The following is a 26,447-nucleotide window of genomic DNA, read 5'->3' on the forward strand; positions in this document are numbered from 1 at the left end:
CTAAAAGATAAATAAAAGAAATAAAAACAATAACTACCTATCAGATGAATACAATTTAAACTAATGAATAACCAAAAAATAATTAAAAATAATTATTTTTAACAGTAATTACGTGCTTTCCTTTTCAGATTGTAATAAAAATATTATAAAAATTAAAAAAATCATTTGTGTTGATCTTTATTTTTGCGTTTCTTGGTAGCCATTTGTGAGCTAGTTAATTTTTTTTATAAATGGAGTTACGATTTATAGATATATTTTTTCAGTCATTGAGTCCTTCGTCTATACTTGTACAATAACTGAAATTTTTATACTTGTGTATATTAATTATAAAAATAAAATTATATTATTCTCTTAAAAAAATCACTTTTATAATTTTATATTGTTCTACTATAATTTTAATAATTTTTACAATATTTATCATTCATTTTTTTAATGAATAAGCTCCATACTACTGATTCAAAAAAAAACTCCATACTACTAAACTAAAATTAACAATTATATAAAAATTAATAAAATAATTAACCAATATCGGAGAGATTATTATTATGAAGGAAAAAAACTTAAAATAGTAAAAATAGATATTTTATTATTAAAACATATAGTAAAGGGTAATTTTAGTATTTTAAATTTTATTTAATCTAATTTGACCATTCACTCAAGTATAAAGACTAAAGAGTTGAAGAAAATAAAAACTAAGGGACTATATAATCATTTCTAAAAATACAGGAACTAACTAGTGTATTACGTAAAAATACAGGGACGTTATAATTATTTACCTTTATTTTTTATCATTTTTATTTTTATTCTCTTTAATTCTATTTATGGTTTTTCTTTTTTAATTTTGATTTTTTTTTATTAAGGACAAAAGACGTATATTAAACCTATGAGTGGCTATTTATGATCTTTTATATGTTGATACATGGAATTACCTTGTTTAAGTGTAGCATTTTTTATTTTCTAAAAGACGGGATGAGGAAACGATTTAATGGTTGAGGTTCTCGATTTTTATCAAATCTGAACCAGCATATTCTTATTAAATCTTTCTCTCAAGTTTTACCAAATTTTTACATTCATACGTTTCTGTTACCGCATTCTATTTCTGATGAGCTTCACAAAATGATGAATTCTTCTTGGTGGGATTCGAAGAGCAATAGAAAGAAAGGCTTTCATTGGTTTGATTGGTCGAAGCTTTATGGCAAGAACGATCAATGAGATTAGGTTATAGAGGTATACATACTTTTAACCTTTTTCTTCTTCATAAACATGGTTGGAAGCTCATTTCTAGTCCCCGCACTTTAGCTAGTAAAATTTTCAAAGCTAAATACTACATGTGATGAGCCGTCGAGTAGAGCAGTAAAATATATGTTACGATGAGTGTGCTATAATTATGGTTATGATCTTTCTAAGTGCTCTAACTCTACGAGACGCTACTACGTAGGGGCAAGTGTACCCCGTCGTATCAAGTAATAATCCGGTTAAGACCGGGTATCGAATCCATGAGATTTATATCTGCAAGTATTAAACTACTCGGTTCTACACGTTATCTAAGCGGTGAATACTTTGGTTTGGTTTGGGTAACGACTACAAACTACTCTTAAACTATGGTGAAACAGACTCGTGTAATTCAAACTCTTAGTGAAGTGTTACGGGTGATGATAAGTTATAACATATGATAACTAATTCAAAACATGTACGATTAATACTTTACTCTTGCAAAGACGACTATTTATAGACCGAACAACTCTGTGAGGTTCTAGGATCGTGATTTCCTCTTAAAGCGACTCTAATTCTTAGGATCAGAAACTAGGGCCCGTAAGTTCCGTGGCTCGTCAATTCCTATGGTTTCCGGTTTGTCAACTCCGGTAAGGCAACACCTATGTGAATCATAATGGATTTCGGAGTTCGTAAGCGACCTACACGATAATCAATTATAAGTATCAAAACAAGCAATAAGTAATCACACATATAGAGGAAATAAAATCGTAAATCATATATTATAAATGTGGAACGTATAAATACGGAATTTAACCAAGCCTAGTACATAGGAAGGGTACAAGCTAGTTAACAAGTAAAAAGGGAAGAAGAATCGGCCCTTAGGACTAGCTAACCGGACTCAAAGCCGTCTTGTAGGACTTAGAGGTGGAACTCTCAAGCTTGGTGGATACGGATCGAACGTAACTTTGACGGAGTGACGGAATGAATATACAAGCTCTCAAGATGGTAGAGTTTGGTTACACCAAATCCGAATTTTAAATCTAAAACTACATCCCTAAATGAGTGCCAAGCACTCCTATTTATACACAAATCAAGCTTGGATCATAATTGTAATTACATAGCGTGAAGAGAAGACTTTGAATGAAGACTTTGAATGTGAATGGAGACTTTGAATGTGAATGGACATCTTGAATGTGTGTAAAAGTGGTAGGAAGACTTTGAATTTGATGTAGAATAATGAAGCATGTGATGCTTCATTATTTTCTCATTTTCTCCCTTGCATATTTCGCACCCATGAAAGATTTCCTAAGCTTCAACACGTCCAGCAACTTAGATTAATTATTTGAGCCTGTTATGCTGTGAATTTGGAGATGACATTGTTAGTCACTTGTAAATCTTTCTCTTAGCTTTCCAATGCATTTTGAATCGCCTCAATCCGAGTTCGTATGAGGGAGATACGATGAAAATACGAAAATGTGTCAAATCTATCCTCAATGTGAACAAGGTGTCCGACACTTCACGCTCCGCGTGAAATACCCCAAGCCCCACGTGGATGAGCTTCTGAAGACATATTTTTGTCCTCTAAAAGGTCCACGCTCCGCGTAAATGATTTGCTGACGTTTATCAAACACTTCTCACTGATTTAAGCTCCGCGTGGTACATGTTATGCTCCGCGTGGTACATGTTACGCTCCGCGTGGATGTTCATTCATCGCCTTTTCTGTCTTATACGTTTGTCCTGCAAAGCACAGTTATGAACACCGAGATTACTTGATTTATTTATTTTATTTATTTATTAAAAATGACGAAAATCAACTAAAGGTACATAATTTATTACTTGTTGCTAATTTATTGAAATATGCAATAAACTAGCACTAAACCCAACAATTTAGCTTAAAATAAAACGTACATTACCCTAAAAGATAGGTATAAAATGTCCCTATAAATATGCAAGACACTTTTTTTTCTTCCAAATCATGCAATAATTAATTCTAGTTTTATTTGGAGGAGTGTGTGAAACTCTATTAATGTGTTTCGTTGTGTATTATTAGATGATACTAGTATTCGGGTTTGTAAGGATTCTTGACTTGTATGTAATGCTGGCTTTTTCTAAATCAAATCTCGGTACTGGCTTGGTGTTGAGGATGCTATGATGTTGGTTTCTAATTGTTCAATATAAAAGAATCTGATTTGGAATTACACTTCCAATAGCATCTACTCTTCTAAGTATGACTATTCATGGATTGGGTCGGACTGATTGGATTGAGTCTAATCGAATTTGACATCTAATTATTTTGTCCAAACCTAGCTTAGTTCGTATTTTATTTACAATGGGCTCGAATCGGACTGGGTCAAGTTAGAAAAACTAATTTCCAAACTTAATCCAATCGAGTCCGTCCAATTAATTAATTTATTTTAAAAATTAAAATAATGATAAAATGATTAAAAATTAAATTTATTCATGATATATTGGTGCACATTACTTGTTCCCCGCCTGCCTCAGCAGCTCTAAATGGTGTCACATATGATATAGTCTCCAATATGTTTCAAAAACATAAAATAAAGTAAAGTTATAAAAATAAATTAAAAATTACCAATAAAGAGAGAATAATAAAAACTAGAAATGCAGTGTAATTTAACAAAAAGGAAAAGTACGGATAAAAAATGTTTGTGGTTTGACCAATTTGTAAATAGAGACATGAAGTTTAAAAGTTTATAAATAGAAGTTTATGGTATGTTTTTATCTATAAAACAAAAGTATTACAATTACATAGTTACATTCTGATTACAACTAAAGATATTTTTATGTTAAAATAATTATTCTTACATATCAACAAAACACAACCACCAAAAAACAACTCCATAAATCGAAATAATAAATCATATGGTAGACATTTTACGTATAACATTTTATATAAGGATGGGTCGGACCGAGTTGGGCCTTGGGTTTTAAGATAAATTCCAAACCCCACTCATTTTATGCTCAACATTGAGTTGGATCGGGCCACATATAAAATATGCATGTCCAAGTCTGATCCAAAAAAGATGGGTTTGGTCGGATTGGGTTTGCCAATGAGCTTTTAAATAGATCTAACTTGGAGTGGAACTCAGGGTAGAAAAAATTCTATTGCTACTATGAACAAATGTACTTTGACACAGTGTGGGTAAACCGATTGACGGTTTGTAAAATGTAATGTTGATGGCTCAATTTTTCTGTCTGGTTGGAAGTGAGTGTCGAGGTTGTAATTCGCAAGAATGATGGTAATATACCCAATTACCATATCCTGCAAATAACTCAATAAATGGGGATGTTAGGAATCAAACAACCATTTGGTTACAGTGATACCATGTAATGGAACCGTTTGAACTAAAAACTCAATCTGATAGTTAAAGGTCCACTCCATATTAATATCTGACAGTATCTTTGATGTTTAGACAATGGTAGCTATTATCTACAATTATATTCACGCTCAATTTTTTTTATTAGTCCTAACGTTAACTTTTAGTAGTTTGCACATATTTAAAAAAATATATATATTTAAATTTGACGCTTTATATTTTTTTATTATAATTTAAAGTTATAAATCATTGGAAAAAATACAAAAATAAATCTTGTGGTTACACCTGTTTTCGATCGACACCTTTGTGGTTTAAAACTTTACAAAATGGTACTTTGAGGTTCATTCCATTAGCAAACACATACCAAATTGACTAACAGTGTTTAAAGTCAAAGGAAAAATAGTTAATTGGTCCTTATATTTATTTATTTTTATAAATTCATCTCCTTTATTATCTAATTATCACAAATAAACCTCAAAATAAAAAATAAAAATCAATTAAACCATCTTTTTTATCTATTTTTAATTTCTTATATTTTTCTCTTTCTCTCTCTTCTCTCTTAATTTTTCTCTCTCTAAAATCAATTGAACCTAAGAAAACTTAATGTTTACCAAATTAAAATCAACCACAAATCAAATTTGTAAACAATCAATCAAGAAATAAATAATCAAATCTCAAACAACTGATTTGGATTGGAATCCATATTAAATATGCAATCGCAATTCAAAGGAAAGGAATTGTAAATTTTACTTTTAGTTTTGAATTCCAAAGCAAGATTTTAAAGAAGCAATAAAAAGTTACCAGGAAGAGTTCCAAATGATAAGTTGTGCGATTCTTTCACTGACTGAGCTAAAGAAGAAGCATATGTTCTAGTAGGTCCTCGGAAACTAACATTGCCACCTCTACCGCCGACCTGTTCCGAACTAGAATGTCGTTCGATTTCAGTCCTTCCATCTTCGAATGTCGACTGCTGACAATCCCGAGAACGGTATTGTTGAAAACGGGTGCAGCCACGACCAGGAGCAGCTGCACCATAATACTGGATGGTATTTCTTCCTCGATTACCGCGTGCGCCTCCACGAGCAAGAGCAGGCTTCCTCTCCATTGAATTGTGAATGAGTGAAGGTAATTGAGAACTCGATTGAAAAACAAGTGAGAAAGACGGATCAGTTCATGGTTATACATTGAGACAGCAGATTGAAACTCAGGTTCCGACGAAAAAGGTTCCAACGAAACCACAACCACCAAAGCACCACAACAACCCGATGTACCTGCTCGTTATTCAGAAATGTCTGGCAGATCTACAGGCATTCAGCCACATTTCCAGCAAAAACTTTATCCACACGAATTGGCAAATCTACCAATTTCCATACTCGTTTAGTAGCTGAACACTTAAAGAATACATGATCTAATGTTTCAAGTGTGGCATTACAAACTTGACATAAACTTGACATAGGACATCTTGTCCAATCCCCCGTCTATGCAGAAGTGCAGGATTTTCAGTAGTAGTTTGATCCGCCATAAATTCTTAAAACTCATATTATTCGGTTTAGATTGTTCAGGTTTATCAGTAGACACTTTCCGCTCTTCCTCAGCAATCCGATACACACTTTTAACAGTGGATAGCCCATTTCTATCCGGGTGCCAATAAATTGCATTAGCAGGTTTTCTTAAGCTAAGACGAATCTTCCGGATTTCCATCGCGTCAGATGGGACAAATAATTGACCAATTTTATGTACATCCCATTGGCCCGTATCAGGGTCAATTAATTCAGCTACCATCTCAGGTTTAGGGGAAACACAAGAAAATGCAGGTTTTTTAAGATATAAGTTTGGAACCCAATTATCAGACCATATATTTAATAAATAAAAAATTTAATAACAAACACCACATAAAATAAATATTACATAAAAGATATATTTATATTTCAAATAAAATTTCTACATTAGTATAATTTGAGTATCTGTTAAAAATTGACTAAATAATAATATAGTCTTATTACTAATATTACTTTTTCATGTTTATATTAATATAATAAAAAGAAAATAAAAATTAATTAAATATATTACTTCAAAAAAAAATTAATTAAATATATAAAAATCAATTAGTAATAGAAAGGTAAATTTATTATTTTATATAAAATTTAGGGATAAGGTACAAAAATACCCCTAACGTTATGGGTCATGAGCAATTTTACCCTTAACGTCTAAAATGGTACAATTTTACCCCTAACATTGGAAGCTAAGAGCAATTTTACCCTTAACATTGATAAATTAGATCAATTTCAGACACTATTATAAAACACGGATATTTTTGTTCATTATTCTGCACCAATTACATAATAATTCGTTCTAAAAAAAGTTTTTTATAATTTAATATTAGAATTTGAGATTAATATTTATAAATTCGGTGGATTTTTTGCATTTTTTTTTGTCTAATCCGTACAAAAAAACAATATTTTTTTTTATTTTTTTTTATTTTTTTCACATCCCAACGAATGTTTGTTATTTGTTACTGATAAAATGACACACGTATGAAGTGTAGATAACAAGATTCGTGACCGAGAAGACAGTTTGATGAATTATTTCTCAAATTGACTCAATTTATTAACGTTAGGAGTAAAATTGCTCTTGGCTTCCAACGTTAGTGGTAAAATTGCACCATTTTAGACGTTAGGGGTAAAATTGCTCCTGACCCAAAACGTTAGGGATAAAACGTTAGGAGTATTTTTACATCTTAACCCTAAAATTTATGAAGGATGGACTAAATAACTAATTTTTATTAAAATGTAGGAACTTTTAAAGCGTGTTTCTAAAAATATAAGAAGTGACTGTTGTACATTCAAAAGATAAAAAATACTTCATATATTTAGGTACATCATTCTTTTAATCAATTCTAGCAATGAATGAACATCTCAATTCTTGTATGTTACTACCTCAGTTTATATGTGATCGAGCTATAAAAGACGGTTATGAGTTTATGAACAGGATACGTTACGTGTCACCTAATAGGTGAATGTACATTCAGATATCGGCGCCTGATATCCCTTAAGCCCACTAAACCCGCAATTCACGGGTTCAAATGTGATTGCTGTGACACATGGATCCTTGACTGAGTCTTTTGAGGTTTCCCGAGCCAAGGCCTCCAATCCGGAGTCATATTGACCAATTTTATTATGGTGGTGCCACATATATTTTTTTTTTTTTTCCGGTTGCTGGTTCAAATTTCGTAAGCGCCAAATGACAAGTTTTCTATTCACCATATATGTATATATATAGGTTTAATTGGGTTGGGTTGGATTAGGCTAAACAATTTTTGCAAAAAACTGTTAGGCTTGACCCGACCCGACCAATGAACATGTTTAATTTAATGTATGTCCATTTTAAACATTTTATATATCAAAATTAACAGTTAATCAAAATTTTATGAAATATTACTAACAAACAACTAACTATAATAGCAAATAACTAAGAACAACTATCGGCTTACAAATATTTTTATGCGGCGCTTACGAAATTCGAACCAGCAACCGGACCTGTTTTATGTTACAGCTTTAAGTCCCTTAAACAAGGTTCACGTTACTGTCTTGAGTTCCATAATTTACCTGCTGATCTTAATCCAACATCTTAGTAAAAAAGTGCAGATGGAAATGTAATACTCCTTTTGAGCTAAATACTGCTTCATGATCCACATAAACTCAATTTGCAACTACGTTATTTAGCTCCTTGTCTTCCACTCCCAACTCAAGAAATAAGAGGGAAAAGGGACTTGTGAGGCCATAAACCAGACACTGGTTAATTTCCTATCACCATTCAAGTAAATGACATCGTCTGCTCATCCCGAAACCCTTGTTAAAGAAGCTTCACGATCCTGGCGACGACACTCTCTGAAACACAAGTAACCAACAATTATATCAGTTAAACACCAAAAATCTCTTTGAAACAAAAATCAAACACAAGTAACCAGAATCATATACATATGTATATTTTCCTTCTGCTCGTATATGATTTCCCCGTATTTCTGCAACATCGACAATTTATGTGTGTCCACCTGTTATTTCTACTAAATTAGACAAGAACTATTAAGGCAATGTTTTGAAAAATACTGCTTGTGCAAAATCTGATCATCTAAGACCCAGGGGTGATCTATCTCATTCATGTCTTGACACCTCCAAGAACGTATATGGCAAACACATCAATGAAAAAGATTATAAACACCATGACCCTGACAGTTAACTTGGAATTCAAAGGATTAGCTCCATCTACTTGGAAATCAAACTCCACTTGACATGTAACTATTCATATTAATAACCAAAGCAAAAAAATGTACTTGCTTATGTGTTTATTCAGCATTTTAGTAAGTTAAATCACGTAGACATTAACTATTCAACTAGAATGCCAATGTTTAACTTCATAAAAAAGTTAACAACTCATAAATTGCAGTAGAGAATGGAATGTGCCTCTACCCCTACAGAAATGAAAATTAGAACATACCCTTCTTTCCCAATATGGGTGAAAGCAAACAAAATCATAGACTGGAGTAATTGTTTGCAACAAGACAAAATTGAGCCCCGTAAAAACCAGCAGAGCTGTCATAGGCCGTGTCCTCTGTGGCATCTTCTTTTTTTTAACCGTCAAGGCTTCTTGAACTGCAAGCAAGAAGTTCAGAACAAGTAGTAGTTAACAATGGCAGCGCCAGGACCCAAACCTCGGGGGGCTTGACCGTGTAAGGAAAAAAAATAAATCCTACTTAAACATATTTAGAACTTAATTCCATTAACAGCATTATCAATTCCATTAACAGAGAACTTAAACAAATTTTAAGTTTTAGTTAGTTTATATTATCAATTCCATTAAAATCCCTAAACTAAATATCATCAATTCAAGTAAACCCCGAAAATTTAACATATTATCAATTCAATTTAATCAAAACACCTAAAGATCATCAATTCAATTAAAACCTCTTAACTATCACATTATCAATTCAATTTGATCAAAACCTCTAAAATTTGGCATATTATCAATTTCATTAAAACCCCTAAACTAAATATCATAAATTCAATTGAACACTAAAAATATCACATTATCAATTCAATTCAATACAAACCCTAAAATCAGAACCCCTAAATATCATCAATTCAATCAATTAGAGGCCCTAACTATCACATTATCAATTCAATTTAATCGAAATCCCTAAAATTAAAACACTAAAATCAAAACCCCTAAATAATTAAAAACCCTAAATGAAGTACTTACCTCTCTATCTCTCTCTTCCTTTTTTTTTTTTGATAAAACCTCTCTCTCTTCCTAAGCAGGCGGCAACGACAGCAGCCTTTCTCCCTCTCGTCGGTGAGAGCAGCGTCTCTACTCTTCCTCTCGCAGCGTTCCGTTCACAAGCTTCAACTTGTGTCTTCTTTCTTTCTTTCCTTTCACGAAGTAATCTGTTTCCTTTCACAGCAACTTCTATTTTTATTAAGTAAGGTCAAACTTGTCATTTCTCAGTTTTTAAAATCAGACTTTGAAAGAAATTTTGAAAGCCCAAAACCACTTCGTTTTATTCATCTGTACCCCAAAAAAAAATCAGAACAGAAAGATGGGGCTGGGGCTCCCAGCCACGGCAGTTTCAATCATAACCAGGGGTGGAGCTACTGTGACCCTCCGTGACCCTCCCTAGCTCCGCCTCCGGTAGTTAATCTCCAAAATATGATTTGAAAGTGACACGACCACAATAACCTGAGGTTCATTATGCAATTCACTTATTGTGTCAGGACCTATGAAGAATAACCATGTAGAAGATTAAAGATAAGAAAATGAAACAAACCAAGAGGGGAAAACAAGAAACAAGGTACATAAAGGAATACTAGATTACAGTGTGTAAATAAAACTAATTGATTGAATTAGGTCCACTTTTCCATAACCCTTTGCATTTACTTGTCTTTTTAACTCAACTATAATGCATATATTCCCCCAACTGTGAGCAATAACCACCAAGCTTTTAAAATAAAATAAAATGCTATAAGAAGACATAATGTAAGAAATTAAGAAACGCCAAAGATAATCATAACTGGAGATGTTAAAGAAACATATTCCATCTGACTTAACAGAACCTAAGAGATTTCTTGAGTTCTATCAACTATTTTATTCTTTTTTGTTTGCTTATCAATGACCTTAATTCAACATCTCAACCAGTCCTCTCATTTCTGATAACAGGTTTTACAGACTCGTTATTTAAGCAGGTGATATGACCCTCTTGAACCATGAACGAGCTCAAGCTGGTGATGTGTTGTTCCTCGAACTCAGAAAATAGGAACAGACCGAACAAAATTAAATGGGCAGAGTCGCGGATAATGTCGCTTTCTTTAAGACGTTCGCGGAACTGCCGGAATTTAGCAAACAGTATGAACTGCGGTCGCCTCCAGGATAAAACAGCCCTCTAATACGATTTTCGTATTGCACCGTACGAAAATCGTTCTGTATACACTCTCTGTTTACTTGCTCAGTTTCGAAAAAATACCGAATGGATGAAATTAAATTGTGTGTTGAAGGCAGTCTCACGCCACCTATTTATACAAGAAAAAAGAGCTGTTTGAGCTCTGATTTCATGGAGAAAGAGAAGGAGAAAAATCTGGAAGGTGGAGGAGACTGAAGACACATTCAGAAAAAATGGACGTTGTGAACAACGTTCACAAAGACTGAATCAGAGTAAAAATAAAAATTAATTTCCGAAATTAAAAAAATAATATTAATTAATTAATTTTTTTTTACAATAAAAAAATATACATTTTACACCAACCCAACCCAACCCGGCCCGGACGGACGGCGCGCACGCGCGTGTGGTGGTCAACCATGAAGATAGGTCCTCACCCTTTCACAAAAGTGGGTACCCCTTGGGGCACACCCCAAGCATGTGAGGACCTTCTTTATAAACATCTCCACTAAGTGCTTTGAAAGCAATGTGAGATGTTTTTCCACTTGAAAAACTCAAAGACATAAGAAGACACATGGGTGGGCTTTATTTCACAAATTATATTTGGGCCAAGCCCAACAATCCCCCACTAGAATTTTTGAAATCGTTTTACTGAGCAGTTACATAAGATCAGACATAAGCAGAGGTATCTTTCGATTTGAACCTTTGCGTAGTGAGTATAGTTCAGATTTTACTAGAGTGACTCGTAGTCTTGAACTCTATCTCTGACGTATATCACGCCATAACCTTTTCAGAGTGTAGTTCTAGTAGCCCGTGCGTTTATGGCCTTGCACGTCTATCCCGGTTTAATGAATGCTCTAGAGTTTTGCCCTAAACTCATAGGAAGCGGCCTCACTTCCACATTCATATAGGTGAGTCTATCAAAAGTACTCCTGTAGCTAGGTACTTCACTCCAAATGGAGTATAGACTTCATTAAGAGTTTCTATTATCTCAACCTCAAATCGCTTCAGGATATTCATGCTTCTAATTGAATGATCTGACTCATATTACCACACAACTTGTTATTACCCTTTGAACCTATTTCTTGGGATCTCCAGTCTATAGGTTGGGTTACCATTGTGTGTAACTCATCACTGTAGGGGCATAAGTCCCATACTCTTTGCCGTATTATGGACTTTCTCTCTAGCTAATCCTTTCGTCAAAGGATCGGCTAAATTCTCTTCTGAGCGTATGTGATCCACTCTAACAGCTCCTTTAGTGAGTAGCTCTTTCACAGTGCTGTGCTTACGACGTATCTGTCGTTTCTTATCGTTGTAATAACGATTCTGAATCTTAGCAATAGCCGCGGTACTATCGCAGTGGATCAATACAGATGGAATCGGTTTTTCCCATAGGGGAATCTCAGCTAACAGACTTCTCAACCAACCTGCTTCTTCACTAGCCACAGCTAGTGCAACCAGTTCTGATTCCATGGTTGATTGAGCTAGAATAGTCTGTTTCTTAGACTTCCATGAAACAGCACCACCAGCTATATTGAAAATATAGCCACTAGTAGCCTTGGAATCATCTGATAAGGTATTCCAGTCAGCATCACTATATCCTTCAAGGACTGCTGGAAACCTTTGATAATGTAATCCAAGTTTCATGGTTCTTTTAAGGTATCTCATGACCCTTTCTATAGCATTCCAATGCTCCACACTAGGTCTACTAGTAAATCTGCATAGCAGTCCTACGACATACGCGATGTCGGGTCTAGTACAATCAGTGGCGTAACGAAGACTGCCAATTATGATAGTATACTCTGATTGTCTTACACTGTCTCCAGTGTTCTTAAAAAGTTTTATACTGGGGTCATAAGGTGTACATGCAGGTTTACAATCAAAGTAGTTATATTTCTTTAGAATCTTCTCAACGTAGTGAGATTGATCTACAGAAATTCCAGTTTCAGACCTAGTTATCTTTATGCCAAGAATGACGTTCGCTTCTCCTAGATCTTTCATGTCAAAGTTCTCACACAACATTGACTTAACAGCATTTACAACATGAATATTAGATCCAAAAATAAGCAAGTCATCAACATATAGGCATATAATGGTGCAAAGACCATTTTCATATTTATAGTAGATACACTTATCACTTTCATTCACCTTATAGCCATTTGAAATAATCAAGTTGTCAAATTTTGCATGCCATTGCTTAGGTGCTTGTTTTAGCCCATATAAAGACTTATCTAACTTACATACCTTATGGGCTTGGCCAAAGACTACAAAGCCCTCAGGTTGATCCATATAAACCTCTTCTTCTAGTTCACCATTCAAAAACGCAGTTTTAACATCCATTTGGTGCACTACTAGATTGTGCACAGAAGCAATAGCAATCAAAACACGTATGGATGTAATCCTAGTGACAGGTGAATAAGTATCAAAGAAATCAACATTTTCTCTTTGTCTAAAGCCTTTAGCTACAAGGCGAGCCTTAAACTTATCTACTGAACCATCAGGTTTCAGTTTCTTCTTAAGGATCCATTTACAACCTATTGGTTTACAACCTGGTGGTAAGTCTACTAAGTGCCAAGTTTGGTTTGACTCAAGTGAGTCCATTTCATCATTAATGGCTTCTTGCCATAAATCAGCATCTAATGAGGTTAAGGCTTCTTGTATAGTAAGTGGATCCTCTTCTACTGTGAAAGCGTAAAAGTCAGAACCAAAGTCTTTAGATACTCTAGGTCTCTTACTTCTCCTAGGTTCAGATTCCTCAATCTCTTTTTGTACTATAGGTCTAGTAGCAGGTATGCTACTCGATGATGCACCCCCACTATTTCTTAATTTAAAAGGAAACCTATCTTCATAAAAGTCAGCATCATTTGACTCCAAGATGACTTTTGCATTCAAATCATAGAACCTATATGCTTTGCTATTCACAGCATATCCAATAAATACACATTCATAAGCCCTACTAGCAAGTTTGACTCTCTTAGGGTCAGGAATCCTAACATAAGCCAAACAACCCCAAGTTCTAAAATATGATAGACTAGGTGTTTTATTTTTCAAGATCTCATAAGGAGAGATTTTGCTTCTGGATTTAGGGACCCTATTTAGCACATAGAAAACAGTCAAAAGGATTTCTCCCCACCAATGTGAGGCAGCACCTGAACTAAGCATAATAGCTACTATAGATTCGGTAAGTGTCCTATTTTTCCTTTCAGCCTTTCCGTTCATTTCTGGTGAATAAGGTGCTGTGGTTTCATGTATAATGCCATGTGTTTTATAGAAATCAATAAACAACAGGCTAGAACCATATTCTGTGCCTCTATCGCTACGAAGTCTCTTGACTTTCCTATTGTATTGATTTTCTATTTCAACTATGAACAACTTAAACATGTCAAATGCTTCACTTTTATTTTTCATAAGATAAACAAAAGTAAAGTCAGAACAATCATCAATAAAGGTTATAAAGTATCGTTTGTCATTTCTAGTCAACTTTCCATCTAATTCACATATATCTGAATGAATTAAATCTAGAGGTTCAGAATCCCTAACAACAGATTTATGAGGTGTTTTTGTGATTTTTGCCTGACTACAATAATCACATTTAAGAAATTCATTCAGATTCAATTTTGGAATTAATCCTAAGTTACTCATATTTTTAATGATACGCTTATTAACATGACAAAAACGAGCATGCCAAATATTAAAAGTACACAAGGAGTAAACAGAAGCATTCACTTTATTAATCTCAACATTCAACTTAAACATGCCTTCAGCAGCATAACCTTTTCCTACAAATACATTGTTCTTAGTTAAAGTAAATAAATCTGCTCCTATAGTCTGAGTAAAACCAGCCTTGTTGAGTAGATAGCCCGAAACCAAATTTTTTCTCATTTCTGGAGTATGCATCACATCCTTCAAAGTTAAGGTTTTTCCAGATGTGAAGTTCAATTCCACACTACCAATTCCAGCAACAATAGTGGTATGGGAATCACCCAATAACACTTTCTTATCTTCGGTCACAGCACTGTATGTTTTGAACATACTTCTATCATAGCAAACATGGGGAGAAGCACCAGTGTCTACCCACCACCCATCTGATCCACCTATGAGGTTGATCTCAAAAATCATAGCAACAAAGTTATGTTGCTCTTCAGTCAGGTTAACACTAGGAGTAGTGTTTGGCCTGTTCCTGCACTTACGTGCCATATGACCTGGTTTCCCACAGTTAAAGCATAGGAAAGCAGCATCATTTCTAGGTGGTTGTTGATGTGGCCTATTTTGGTTCCTTTGAAGGTTCCAATTCAAATTAACTCGAGTGTTGCGGTTTTGGATTGGTTTGCGGTTCTGATTCTTAAAATTCTTTTGAGTGGGTTTTAGAACCGCAGTGGACCTTTTAGTGCTATTAGAAACAATAAGCACTTCCTCTTTTAAATCTTGTTTTCGAGCTTCCTCCTCAATTCGGAGGCGAGTAATCAAACTTTCCATCGAAAATTCTTTTGTTTTGTGCCTCAAAATATTTTTAAAATCTTTCCACGAAGGAGGCAATTTGTCAATTATGACAGCAACTTGAAATTGATCGTTTAAAGGCATACCTTCTGAAATAATTTCATGTGATATCTTCTGTAATTCATGAGATTGAATTTCCACTGACTTGTCATCAGTCATCTGGAATTTGAGGTAGCGACTTACAGCGTATTTTTTCGATCCGGCCTCCTCAGTGTCATACTTCCTCTGCAGAGCTTCCCAAATTTCTTTTGCTGTTTTTTCTTCAGCAGTGTAGTAATCATACAGATCGTCAGTCAGTCCATTGAGTATATAATTTTTGCACAGAAAATCATTTTCTGTCCATCTCTCAGCAGCACGAACATCTGCCTCGTCACCATCTTCAGGAACAATTGGTTTTTCCGAAGTCAGAACAGAAGCTACCTTCTTTGTTGTGAGGTAGAACAGTATCTTCTGTCTCCATCTTCGGAAATGAGCTCCTTTAAACCGGAATGGTTTGTTAATCTCAGCAATCCCATTTGATTGTTCGGTAGCCATCAGCAGTAATTGAACCGTCTTAAAATTGTTGTTCCTCGAACTCAGAAAATAGGAACAGACCGAACAAAATTAAATGGGCAGAGTCGCGGACAATGTCGCTTTCTTTAAGACGTTCGCGGAACTGCCGAAATTTAGCAAACAGTATGAACTCTGGTTGCCTCCAGGATAAAACAGCCCTCTAATACGATTTTCGTATTGCACCGTACGAAAATCGTTCTGTATACACTCTCTGTTTACTTGCTCAGTTTCGAAAAAATACCGAATGGATGAAATTAAATTGTGTGTTGAAGGCAGTCTCACACCACCTATTTATACAAGAAAAAAGAGCTGTTTGAGCTCTGATTTCATGGAGAAAGAGAAGGAGAAAAATCTGGAAGGTGGAGGAGACTGAAGACACATTCAGAAAAAATGGACGTTGTGAACAACGTTCACAAAGACTGAATCAGAGTAAAAATAAAAATTAATTTCCGAAATTAAAAAAATAATATTAATTAATTAATTTTTTTTTACAATAAAAAAATATACATTTTACACCAACCCAACCCAACCCGGCCCGGACGGACGGCGCGCACGCGCGTGTGGTGGTCAACCATGAAGATAGGTCCTCACCCTTTCACAAAAGTGGGTACCCCTTGGGGCACACCCCAAGCATGTGAGGACCTTCTTTATAAACATCTCCACTAAGTGCTTTGAAAGCAATGTGAGATGTTTTTCCACTTGAAAAACTCAAAGACATAAGAAGACACATGGGTGGGCTTTATTTCACAAATTATATTTGGGCCAAGCCCAACATGATGTCAAACAAAGAAGCTACTAGACAGATGTCAAACGGAACCATATCAAGCTCCAAAGCATTAAAATTACTAATAAACAAAAAAAAAAGCATACAATTTATGTGGATTACAATACATAGAATGTCCATGGAGTATTATGCATATAGCAATTAACACAACAAATGCACCAAAAAATCTATACACCATTCAACCTATACCATAACAAAACATTTCATTTATTCAACAACAAAAGAGATGTAGTTTCCCAACATCCAAATGCAACAGAGATAATTCAAACTTGGATAGCGAGGGAAACAGTGTTTTAGGCTTCCATAACAACAACATTAACTAATTAAACTTAGTGTAAAGCAGTAGGTTAAAATTAAAATTTGCAATGAAGCCTTTACAGTTTACATACTGATCCCAAAAAAAAATTCAGAATTAAGACCATGTACAAAGAACCCAGTCTCTTAGATATTCTTAAAAGACATGCGATCATTTCTGCAAATCACTACAGGTCTGCAGGACTCATCAATGTTCCATTTATATTGCATATAATAAAAAAAATTCCAAAAAACAATGGAATGTAGTTGCTCCTGCAATGCTGCCCTCAACTCAACAAAGAGATGAGGGAGTTATATAAAAAGCAACAACAAATATCGCTTCAAGGGAATGAGTCAAGAGGGAACCAATATACATCCACACCGACTAGATTGTTAAGCATTAGGCAGCATGTTATTAAGTAAAACCTAAAGGTCAAAATAACAAAAATACACACTCATCAGCATTTGTTAGTCTACTACACTAAAGGCGGCTAGATTGGGGTAAATTACATACGTGGTGTACAACGTTTACTCATAATCACACTTTGGTGTACAACCAAAATTTTGTCACACTAAACTGTACAACCTTTGAGTGACCTCCCACTAAAGTGTACAGCCGGTAATTTTGGCCGGTCAACGCCTGGTCAACTATGCCACATTAGCATTTTTCACTTTTTCTAATTAAAATAATGGGACCCACTTCTTCAAATCACTAGAATACCCTTGCCCTTATATAAATTACTAAAATGACATCTCCTTCTTTCCCCATTTTTATGCAACTCATTTCTCTCTCTATCTTTGATTTTCTCTCTCTTTCCTTTTCTACTGTAAAAAAAGAGAATCAACCACAAAATCAGAAAACCAAATAAATTTGATTTTCAAAATACTTCATTCTCTTTGCAAAAAAACATGAACTGATCCTAAATTAGCTTGAAAATCCAAAGAACACCTGACTCGACTTCTCCAAAAGCTACAACCCCACCACTTCTCAACACATCTCCTGCACCTCACCTCTCTGCAATTCCTTCCACTCTTTCGCATGTCCCAACAACACGTGCTCTGTTTACCCCATTGGTTGGCCTCTAGAGCAGAGGTATAATAAAATTGATGCATTCATGTCCATACCCAAAAATTTAGCAGAGATGGAAGATAATTAATTAATTCATTAATTAATTAATTAATTAGAGATAAACATATTATATAGATGGAACTTAGAAAATACTACAAGTCAAAACCCAAAATTGACGAACAAACAAACCGCTACCGTCGGAAAAATCCTTTGATATCTGTCTGTACACGATCACGATGATCTGCCATGGCCACAAAACAGAGATATTTGCCAAAGATCCTGCAATTGACAAGAAAATGTGATACATCCCATTATGCCGACAAGATTGGAGATGAGGGAGGCGGGCCAAGGGTTCGAAAATCCAGCCGGACCAAACATACTCCGGGTTGGCATAGGGATTACGTCAAGTGACTAGATTGAGTCGGATTAGGATTTCGCATTTTTATTCCAGTGAACAGCTTATTGCTTTCCTTGTTAGAGTAGTATTAGGTTGCTTTATTGCTTTCCTTATTAGAGTAGTGTTAGGTTTATTGCTTTCCTAATTAGAGTGGTATTAGGTTTTATTATCTTTAAATAGGGGGAGTCTGTAACATTAATGGGTAAGCAATCATTAATAATATCAATTCAGTTTCCTCTAGCTAGAATAGAGTTTGGTGTTCTTGATTATCTTCACCCAAAGATAATCCCTTGATCGATTTCGAAGACGAGTCGTATCAACTGGTGCTTTCATTATGTCCGAAAAACTGCCTGAACCCTACCGCAAGGAACTCAATCTTGAGTTTCAATCCCTTCATGACTCTCTCCAACGCTCTATCGAAGCCACCCTCAACACCGCCCTCATCAAACTCACTGAACATCACACCAAATCCAACACCCATGCCGAAACTTCCAACAATACACCCACTTTTCCCCACTCACTTAAACTCGAACCCCCTCGATTCAACGGTTCTGATCCTAACAGTTGGATTTTCCAAATCGAGGAATACTTCGACTTTCACAATGTTGTCGCCGATAATCGACTTCGCATCGTAGCTCTCCATCTGGAAGGTGATGCCCTCGAATGGTTCCGATGGATGAAAGCCAATAACATGTTCGTAGGTTGGCTGGACTTACTCGCCAAAATAAAAAAACGTTTCGGTCCATCTCAGTTCGAGGATTTCCAAGGCCAGTTATATAAATTGGTTCAAACGGGTTCATTAATTACTTACTTGACTCAGTTCGAACGTTTGATGAATAAGGTCGTCGGCCTCAACGAAGCTCAACTAATGTCTTGTTTTATCTCGAGCCTCCAACCCTATCTGAGTCGCCAAGTCCGCATTGCTCGACCAACCACCCTACTAGAAACCATTGACCTAGCCAAAGAGTACGAAGCTCGCGAGATAGAGAACCGGTTTGACCGCAGCAATAGACCGCAACCAAGACCAGCAAACCCTACTCCGACTTACCCGACACCAGCTACTGAACCTCTGAAAATTCAAGCTGCTCCGGCCAGGTCGACGGAAGGAAAACACACCCCTTTTCGACGAATATCATATAAAGAGATGCGTGAACATCGGGAAAAAGGTCTTTGTTTTAATTGCGACGAACGCTATTCCCCCATTCATAAATGTAACGGTAAATTTCTGATGTTGATCGGTGAAGAAACAGATTCCGCCACAACCGAACAGCCTTACAATTTTGAAAATACAGCTCATGAGATCGTTCTTACGGGTGATATCTCTAGTCTCACCTCACTTCAGGGCCATAACAATTCCCGCTCTATTCGCATCCGTGGTAAATGCCGCAATCAGGATATTATAGTGTTGATTGATAGCGGGAGTACTCATAACTTTATGAAACCAACGGTAGCAACTCTTCTCCGCTTACCCACTAAACCCACTACACCGTTTCATGTTTATGTGGGCAATGGAGATGCATTAAAGTGTTCAACAGTATGTCCGGATGTCCGTCTTGATTTGCAAAGTATAGAATTCATTACTGACTTATTTGTTCTTCCTATCAAAGGACCAGACATCGTCTTGGGGATTCAATGGTTACAAAAACTCGGTAAGGTCTCTCATGATTACGTCAGGCTAACTATGGATTTCGTTTGGGATGGTCGTGAGGTTCAACTATGCGGGGATACAGATTTATAGCCCCAAACGGTTTCGTTTTCCCAGCTTCAAGCATGTCTAAAAGCCAATGAAATCAGCAGTATTTTTGAACTCCATCATATTGTAACCGCGGTCGAAGACAGCCCCATCCTTGATCTCCATATTGAACCAACGGTGAATCCGGCAATTACAGCGGTTCTACAAGAATTCCAACAACTATTCAGACCACCTACGCAGCTGCCCCCTTCTCGGCAGTTCGACCACCGAATCCATCTTCTACCAGCTACCAAACCAGTTAATGTCAAACCGTTTCGTTGCCCGCACTTTCAGAAAACTGAGATTGAAAAGCTGGTTCAGGAAATGCTAACGCAAGGCATTATTCGCGTAAGCCACAGTCCCTTCTCATCTCCAGTACTGCTCGTAAAGAAGAAGGATGGCACTTATCGGTTTTGCGTTGATTATCGCGCCTTAAATGCAGTTACGGTCAAAGATAACTTTCCAATTCCAACCATAGATGAATTGTTTGATGAGCTCGGGCAAGCCATAATTTTTACTAAATTTGATCTTCGAGCCGGGTATTTTCAGATACGAATGAAGGATCGGGATGTGTACAAAACGGCGTTTCGCACTCATGAGGGTCATTACGAGTTCTTGGTAATGCCATTTGGGTTGTCTAATGCACCTTCAACCTTTCAAGCGACAATAAACACAGTCTTAGCACCATTCCTACGTAAATTTGTTGCGGTATTTTTTGATGACATCCTCATTTATAGCAAAACCGTAGAAGAGCACGTTGTCCACTTAAGGCGTGTTCTTCAGAGTTTAGAGGCTAACGAATTCTACCTCAAGCCTTCCAAATGTCTTGTGGGAAAAGATACGATTGACTACTTGGGACACTTAATTACACGGAATGACATCATGGCGGATCCCGCTAAAATTGCAGATATGGTGAATTGGCCGATCCCCAAAAACATCAAACAGTTAAGAGGGTTCTTAGGCCTAACGAGATATTATCGACGTTTTATTTCACACTACGCCACCATCGCTGCTCCTCTCACTGATCTTCTGAAAAAAGATGCCTTCAAATGGTCTTCCAACGCCGAGGATGCGTTCAAGGCACTTAAAAGGGCCATTACCACTACGCCTGTACTTCGGCTACCGGATTTTTCTCAAACTTTTATAATCGAAACAGATGCCTCAAATGTCAGAATTGGAGCGGTCCTAATTCAAGATGGTCACCCCCTTGCTTTCTACAGCAAAAAGTTGGGGTCTCGTATGCAAGGAAGCTCTGCATATCACAAGGAGCTATACGCCCTCACTGAAGCCGTTAAAAAGTGGCGGCAATATCTGATCGGGCGTTTCTTTATTATCCGGACGGATCACCGAAGTCTCAAAGAGTTATTTCATTAGGTTATTCAAACCCCAGACCAGCAGACCTATGTCAGGAAATTATTAGGATACGATTTTCGTATTGAATACAAAGCGGGCAAGACCAATGAAGCAGCCGATGCATTATCGCGTATCAATGACAGCGAAGTCCCCGACGAGACGCCTCCGGCACTACTCCTGATCAGCCGACCGGTTTCACAGGTCCACGAGGTTCTTAAACGAGAGAACGAGACACTTGCGGATTTACTCAACCTCCACATGAGATTTCAGCAAGGGAAACTTCCGATTGGTTTTTCGGTCAACGACGGAATCTTATGTTTTAAGAACCGCATGTATATTAGTCCGGAATCACCATTACGCACTGCTCTCCTTGAGGATTTTCACGGTAGTCAAACAGCAGGGCATGTTGGGCAGAAACGGACCTTGGTACGATTATCCGATCTTTTTTATTGGCCAAATATGAAGAAGGATGTGTCCGCCTATGTGGACAATTGTGTAGTATGCCAAAAAACTAAATTCTCTACACAAGCACCTGCAGGGTTACTACAACCGCTTCCGATTCCCGAATTAGTATGGCAAGACGTCACCATGGATTTCATTATCGGGCTCCCTAGCTCTAAAAGATTTTCGGCCGTAATGGTGGTAGTAGACCGACTACCTAAGTATGCACATTTTGGTGCCCTTGAAGCAAATTTCAATGCGAGTACAGCAGCACAATTATTCGTGGACATTGTAGTACGTCATCATGGATTCCCTGCTTCTATTATTTCTGATCGAGACTCTATATTTTTGAGTCAATTTTGGAAAAAATTATTCATGTTAAGTGGCACCAAACTCAAATATAGTACTGCATATCACCCCCAGACGGACGGACAAACCGAGGTGGTGAATCGAGGGTTAGAGCAATACTTAAGAGCTTTTTGCTCTTCTAAACCGCAGACTTGGTTCTCCTTTCTCAGTTGGGCAGAATTCTCTTATAATTCTAATTATAATCAAAGTATCAAGATGAGTCCTTTCGAGGCTTTGTATGGCCGTCGACCACCCATTATCCCGGTTTACCAACGTCGCTCGTCCAATGTTCAGGCTGTTAACGAAGAGCTGACGGAGCATGATCAATTGTTACGGGAACTCAAGGTTTCTCTAACCGCCTCACAGAACCGTATGAAGCAAATGGCCGACAAACATAAAAGGGAGGTTGAATTTCAGGTAGGAGAGATGGTGTTGGTTCGGCTGGAGCCTTATAGATAGAAATCTTTGGCTCTTCGGGTTAGCAATAAACTCGCCCCTCGCTACTACGGACCATATGAGGTTTTAGAACGCGTAGGGGTCGTCGCTTACCGGTTAAAGCTTCCGGATCATGCAAAAATCCACAATGTTTTTCATGTATCGCGCTTAAAGCTGTTTCGCAATGAAGGGGGAACGGTAGCAGCAAGTGATGAGCTCCCGACGACTTCTGAACCGGTGCAGCCTGAACCCATAGCAGTGTGTGCTATCCGCAAGGTATTAGACGAGGCGCAGGCGTCGACAGAAGTACTAGTTCAGTGGAAGGGATCCATTTTGGAGGACACTACTTGGGTACCTTTGGATTCATTTGTTAACACATACCCCGACTTTCATTTCAACCTTGAGGACAAGGTGCTTGTCGAAGCGGAGCCAAATGATACATCGCATGATGCCGACAAGATTGGAGATGAGGGAGGCGGGCCAAGGGTTCGAAAATCCAGCCGGACCAAACATACTCCGGGTTGGCATAGGGATTACGTCAAGTGACTAGATTGAGTCGGATTAGGATTTCGCATTTTTATTCCAGTGAACAGCTTATTGCTTTCCTTGTTAGAGTAGTATTAGGTTGCTTTATTTCTTTCCTTATTAGAGTAGTGTTAGGTTTATTGCTTTCCTAATTAGAGTGGTATTAGGTTTTATTATCTTTAAATAGAGGGAGTCTGTAACATTAATGGGTAAGCAATCATTAATAATATCAATTCAGTTTCCTCTAGCTAGAATAGAGTTTGGTGTTCTTGATTATCTTCACCCAAAGATAATCCTTTGATCGATTTCGAAGACGAGTCGTATCAAAATGGCTACCGTCCTTTGCGCTGTAAAAATTGCAGCTTCATCCATGGAGAAAAATGATCGGGCAGACGAATCAGACGAATCCGAAGAAGCCGATGAAGAAGATGAAAATAGAGAAAAGGAATCAAAATGAAAACCATGGCCACATTTCTTCAACCTTCTCCCAATTTCATTCTCCTCGAAAACGTTTAAGCAAATATCACATTCTAAGCTCTTTTCTTCTTCCTGGAAAACGAAGAGGGAATGGAGGCGATGAGTGAGGGATTGAGACCTTTGGATATTTGACAGGAGAAGGAGAAGAAGAATGGATTAATGTTGAGGAAGGAGGATTAAAGGTGTATGCATTTACAGATGAGGAGGCCGAAGAGAGGGATAGGAGATAGATAGAAAAGGGTATTCTAGTGATTTGAAGAAGTGGGTCCCATTTTTTTAATTAGAAAAAGTGAAAAATGCTGATGTGGCATAGTTGACCAGCGTTGACCGGTCACAAAAACCGGCTGTACACTTTAGTGGGAGGTCACCTGAAGCTCATACGGTTTAGTGTGATAAAATTTTGGTTGTACACCAAAGTGGGATTTGGGGTAAAGGTTGTACACCACGTATGTAATTTACCCGGCTAGATTGTTAATAACATGTTGTTATGTTAATAAGATCCGATTAACTTGCCACATTAAATATATATTGGGTTTTTTTCAAAATTTGTACACCTTTCAAAGGCGAAAAATGATCAACGCGGCGATGGATAATTTAGCTAAAACAAGGTTAAAGTTATAGTTTTTATTTTTTTCCTATTTGAAATTAACATATGACACAATAACACAATTTGTAACATAAGAGATAAAAACACGATTTACATAGTAACTCAATTTGTGATTGTCATTTTTTTACCTCATATATCTTATCTTATATACATTGAGATAATGTAACACGATAACCCTTAATTACTATCCCTAATAAAAATCTCCAAAACCTCTAATTGGAGTTCCTGTTGCTCCCGTCCTGATGCCACCCTTATCCTCCCCGTTTACCAAGTACCAACTAACAGTTAGGAATATGGTGATTTGAATATGTTGCTTGAGACCAAATCTTTAAGCAACACACAAGTTCTCTGATAAGCACACTCTATATTGTTCAAAATTGTGTCCATAAATGAAAACAAATTAAAAACATTTCAGAATTTCATGCACCTAAAAATAAACCAACTACCTCTCATCAGATGTGTTCAACATAAACTTCAGCACAAAAAAAACACTTAAAATACTTCTTAGGCGGCTGTTTGAGCTGCAGCTTGCCTTTTTCTAGCCTCTTCGATGATGGACAGCTTAATACCCTTGCCCTTAGGAAGAGAAACCCATGGTTTAGTGCCTTTACCAATGGTGAACACATTGCCCAATCGAGTTGCAAACTCATGGCCAGTTGCATCTTGTATGTGAACAGTTTCGAAACTTCCTTATGCTTTTCCCTATTTTTAAGCACCCCAACTCTTCCCCTGTTCCTCCCTCCAGTGACCATAACAACATTTCCTACATCAAATTTGATAAATTCAGTGATCTTGTTGCTCTCCAGGTCAAGCTTGATGGTATCATTTGCCTTGATGAGGGGATCCGGGTAGCGAATTGTACGACCATCGTATGTATTCAGGTAAGGGATGCCCTTTTGACCAAACTGAATAGATCGGACTTTGCAGAGCTTAAACTGCACAATATTTTCCACAATTGAACCGTATTAATGCCAGATTGAAATTTAATATCTAAAGATAAAATAGTGCTAATTGCACAAGATTTCAATAAATTTAACCCCTTGAGCAAAAGAAGCAGACAAACCTTAGCCTCATCATCTCTGATGGAGTGCAACCGAAACCGGCCTTTGGTTTCATAAAGGAGACGGAAGTTCTCATTTGTCTTAGGAATTGACACAACATCTGTTAAAGCAGAAATAAAGAAAAATGAACAACAATACAAATACAGTATGAAGGTCCACTTCCTTTGAGGGAGAGACAGAGCCCTCAAAACGATCAAGATAGTGCAACAAACTAGAATTGTTGCACAATCAAATTCAATTCTAATCCTAAGAAGGCTTTCCACTTGGATAAGCATCATTAACTGCTTGCAGAAGACAAAATATATATATATATATATATAATTGTATTCAAGAATAATTTTATCGGGGTGAACAACTTAGCAGCAAAAGGCCTAGGCCAGCTATCCACAAGCATTCAATATTAAATGAACACAATTTAAAAAATAACATTTTGAAGTAACAAAGTGAGAACAACATACCCATGAAACCAGCAGGATATGTTTATCTGTCCTAACCTTCCCATCAACAAGAATATGTCGCTGCATCAGAATAGAAATAACCTCTCGATATGTGAGAGCATACTTCAGCCTGTTGCGCAGAATTAGGATCAACGGCAAACACTCACGAGACTTGTGAGGTCCAGATGATGGCTTGGGAGCCTAATGCCACAGTAGAGAAAAAAAAGGCATAAATTAAGGGAATACTCCATGAAAAGATTTTTGTAAATACAAAGTCAACCATTGCTAACTTACAAAAGCACCTCCAAGTTTTTGAAGCATCCAATGATTTGGGGCATTGAGCCTCTTCAAGTGTTTCTTCAAGCCTCTTGCCTGCAATGCACCATAAAAACACGGTGTCACTAGACAAAACATTAACAAGAAAATTAATTTTCCAACAAATGTATTTTTTATGCTGC

At 36.7% G+C, this 26,447-nt stretch overlaps 1 long non-coding RNA gene, 1 other non-coding gene and 2 pseudogenes across 2 annotated transcripts; all 4 read right to left on the reverse strand.

The window, feature by feature from the left end:
• Positions 1-5,229: 5,229 nt before the first annotated feature.
• LOC136234074 (uncharacterized) lies at positions 5,230-10,172 on the reverse strand. Its single transcript, XR_010691032.1, has 4 exons — positions 9,810-10,172; positions 9,048-9,202; positions 7,547-8,440; positions 5,230-6,328 (listed from the first exon to the last, which is right to left on the reverse strand). It is a non-coding gene; the product is annotated as an uncharacterized lncRNA (long non-coding RNA).
• A 6,865-nt stretch (positions 10,173-17,037) lies between these two features.
• On the reverse strand, positions 17,038-17,188 carry LOC136234535 (small nucleolar RNA snoR136; annotated as a pseudogene).
• A 52-nt stretch (positions 17,189-17,240) lies between these two features.
• LOC136234318 (small nucleolar RNA SNORD25) lies at positions 17,241-17,326 on the reverse strand. Its single transcript, XR_010691207.1, has one exon. It is a non-coding gene; the product is annotated as a small nucleolar RNA SNORD25 (small nucleolar RNA).
• Positions 17,327-24,685: 7,359 nt separating this feature from the next.
• Positions 24,686-26,356, reverse strand: LOC136233195 (small ribosomal subunit protein eS4x-like; annotated as a pseudogene).
• Positions 26,357-26,447: the final 91 nt, after the last annotated feature.

Source organism: Euphorbia lathyris, chromosome 6 (assembly GCF_963576675.1).
Source record: "Euphorbia lathyris chromosome 6, ddEupLath1.1, whole genome shotgun sequence".
Lineage (NCBI taxonomy): Eukaryota > Viridiplantae > Streptophyta > Magnoliopsida > Malpighiales > Euphorbiaceae > Euphorbia > Euphorbia lathyris.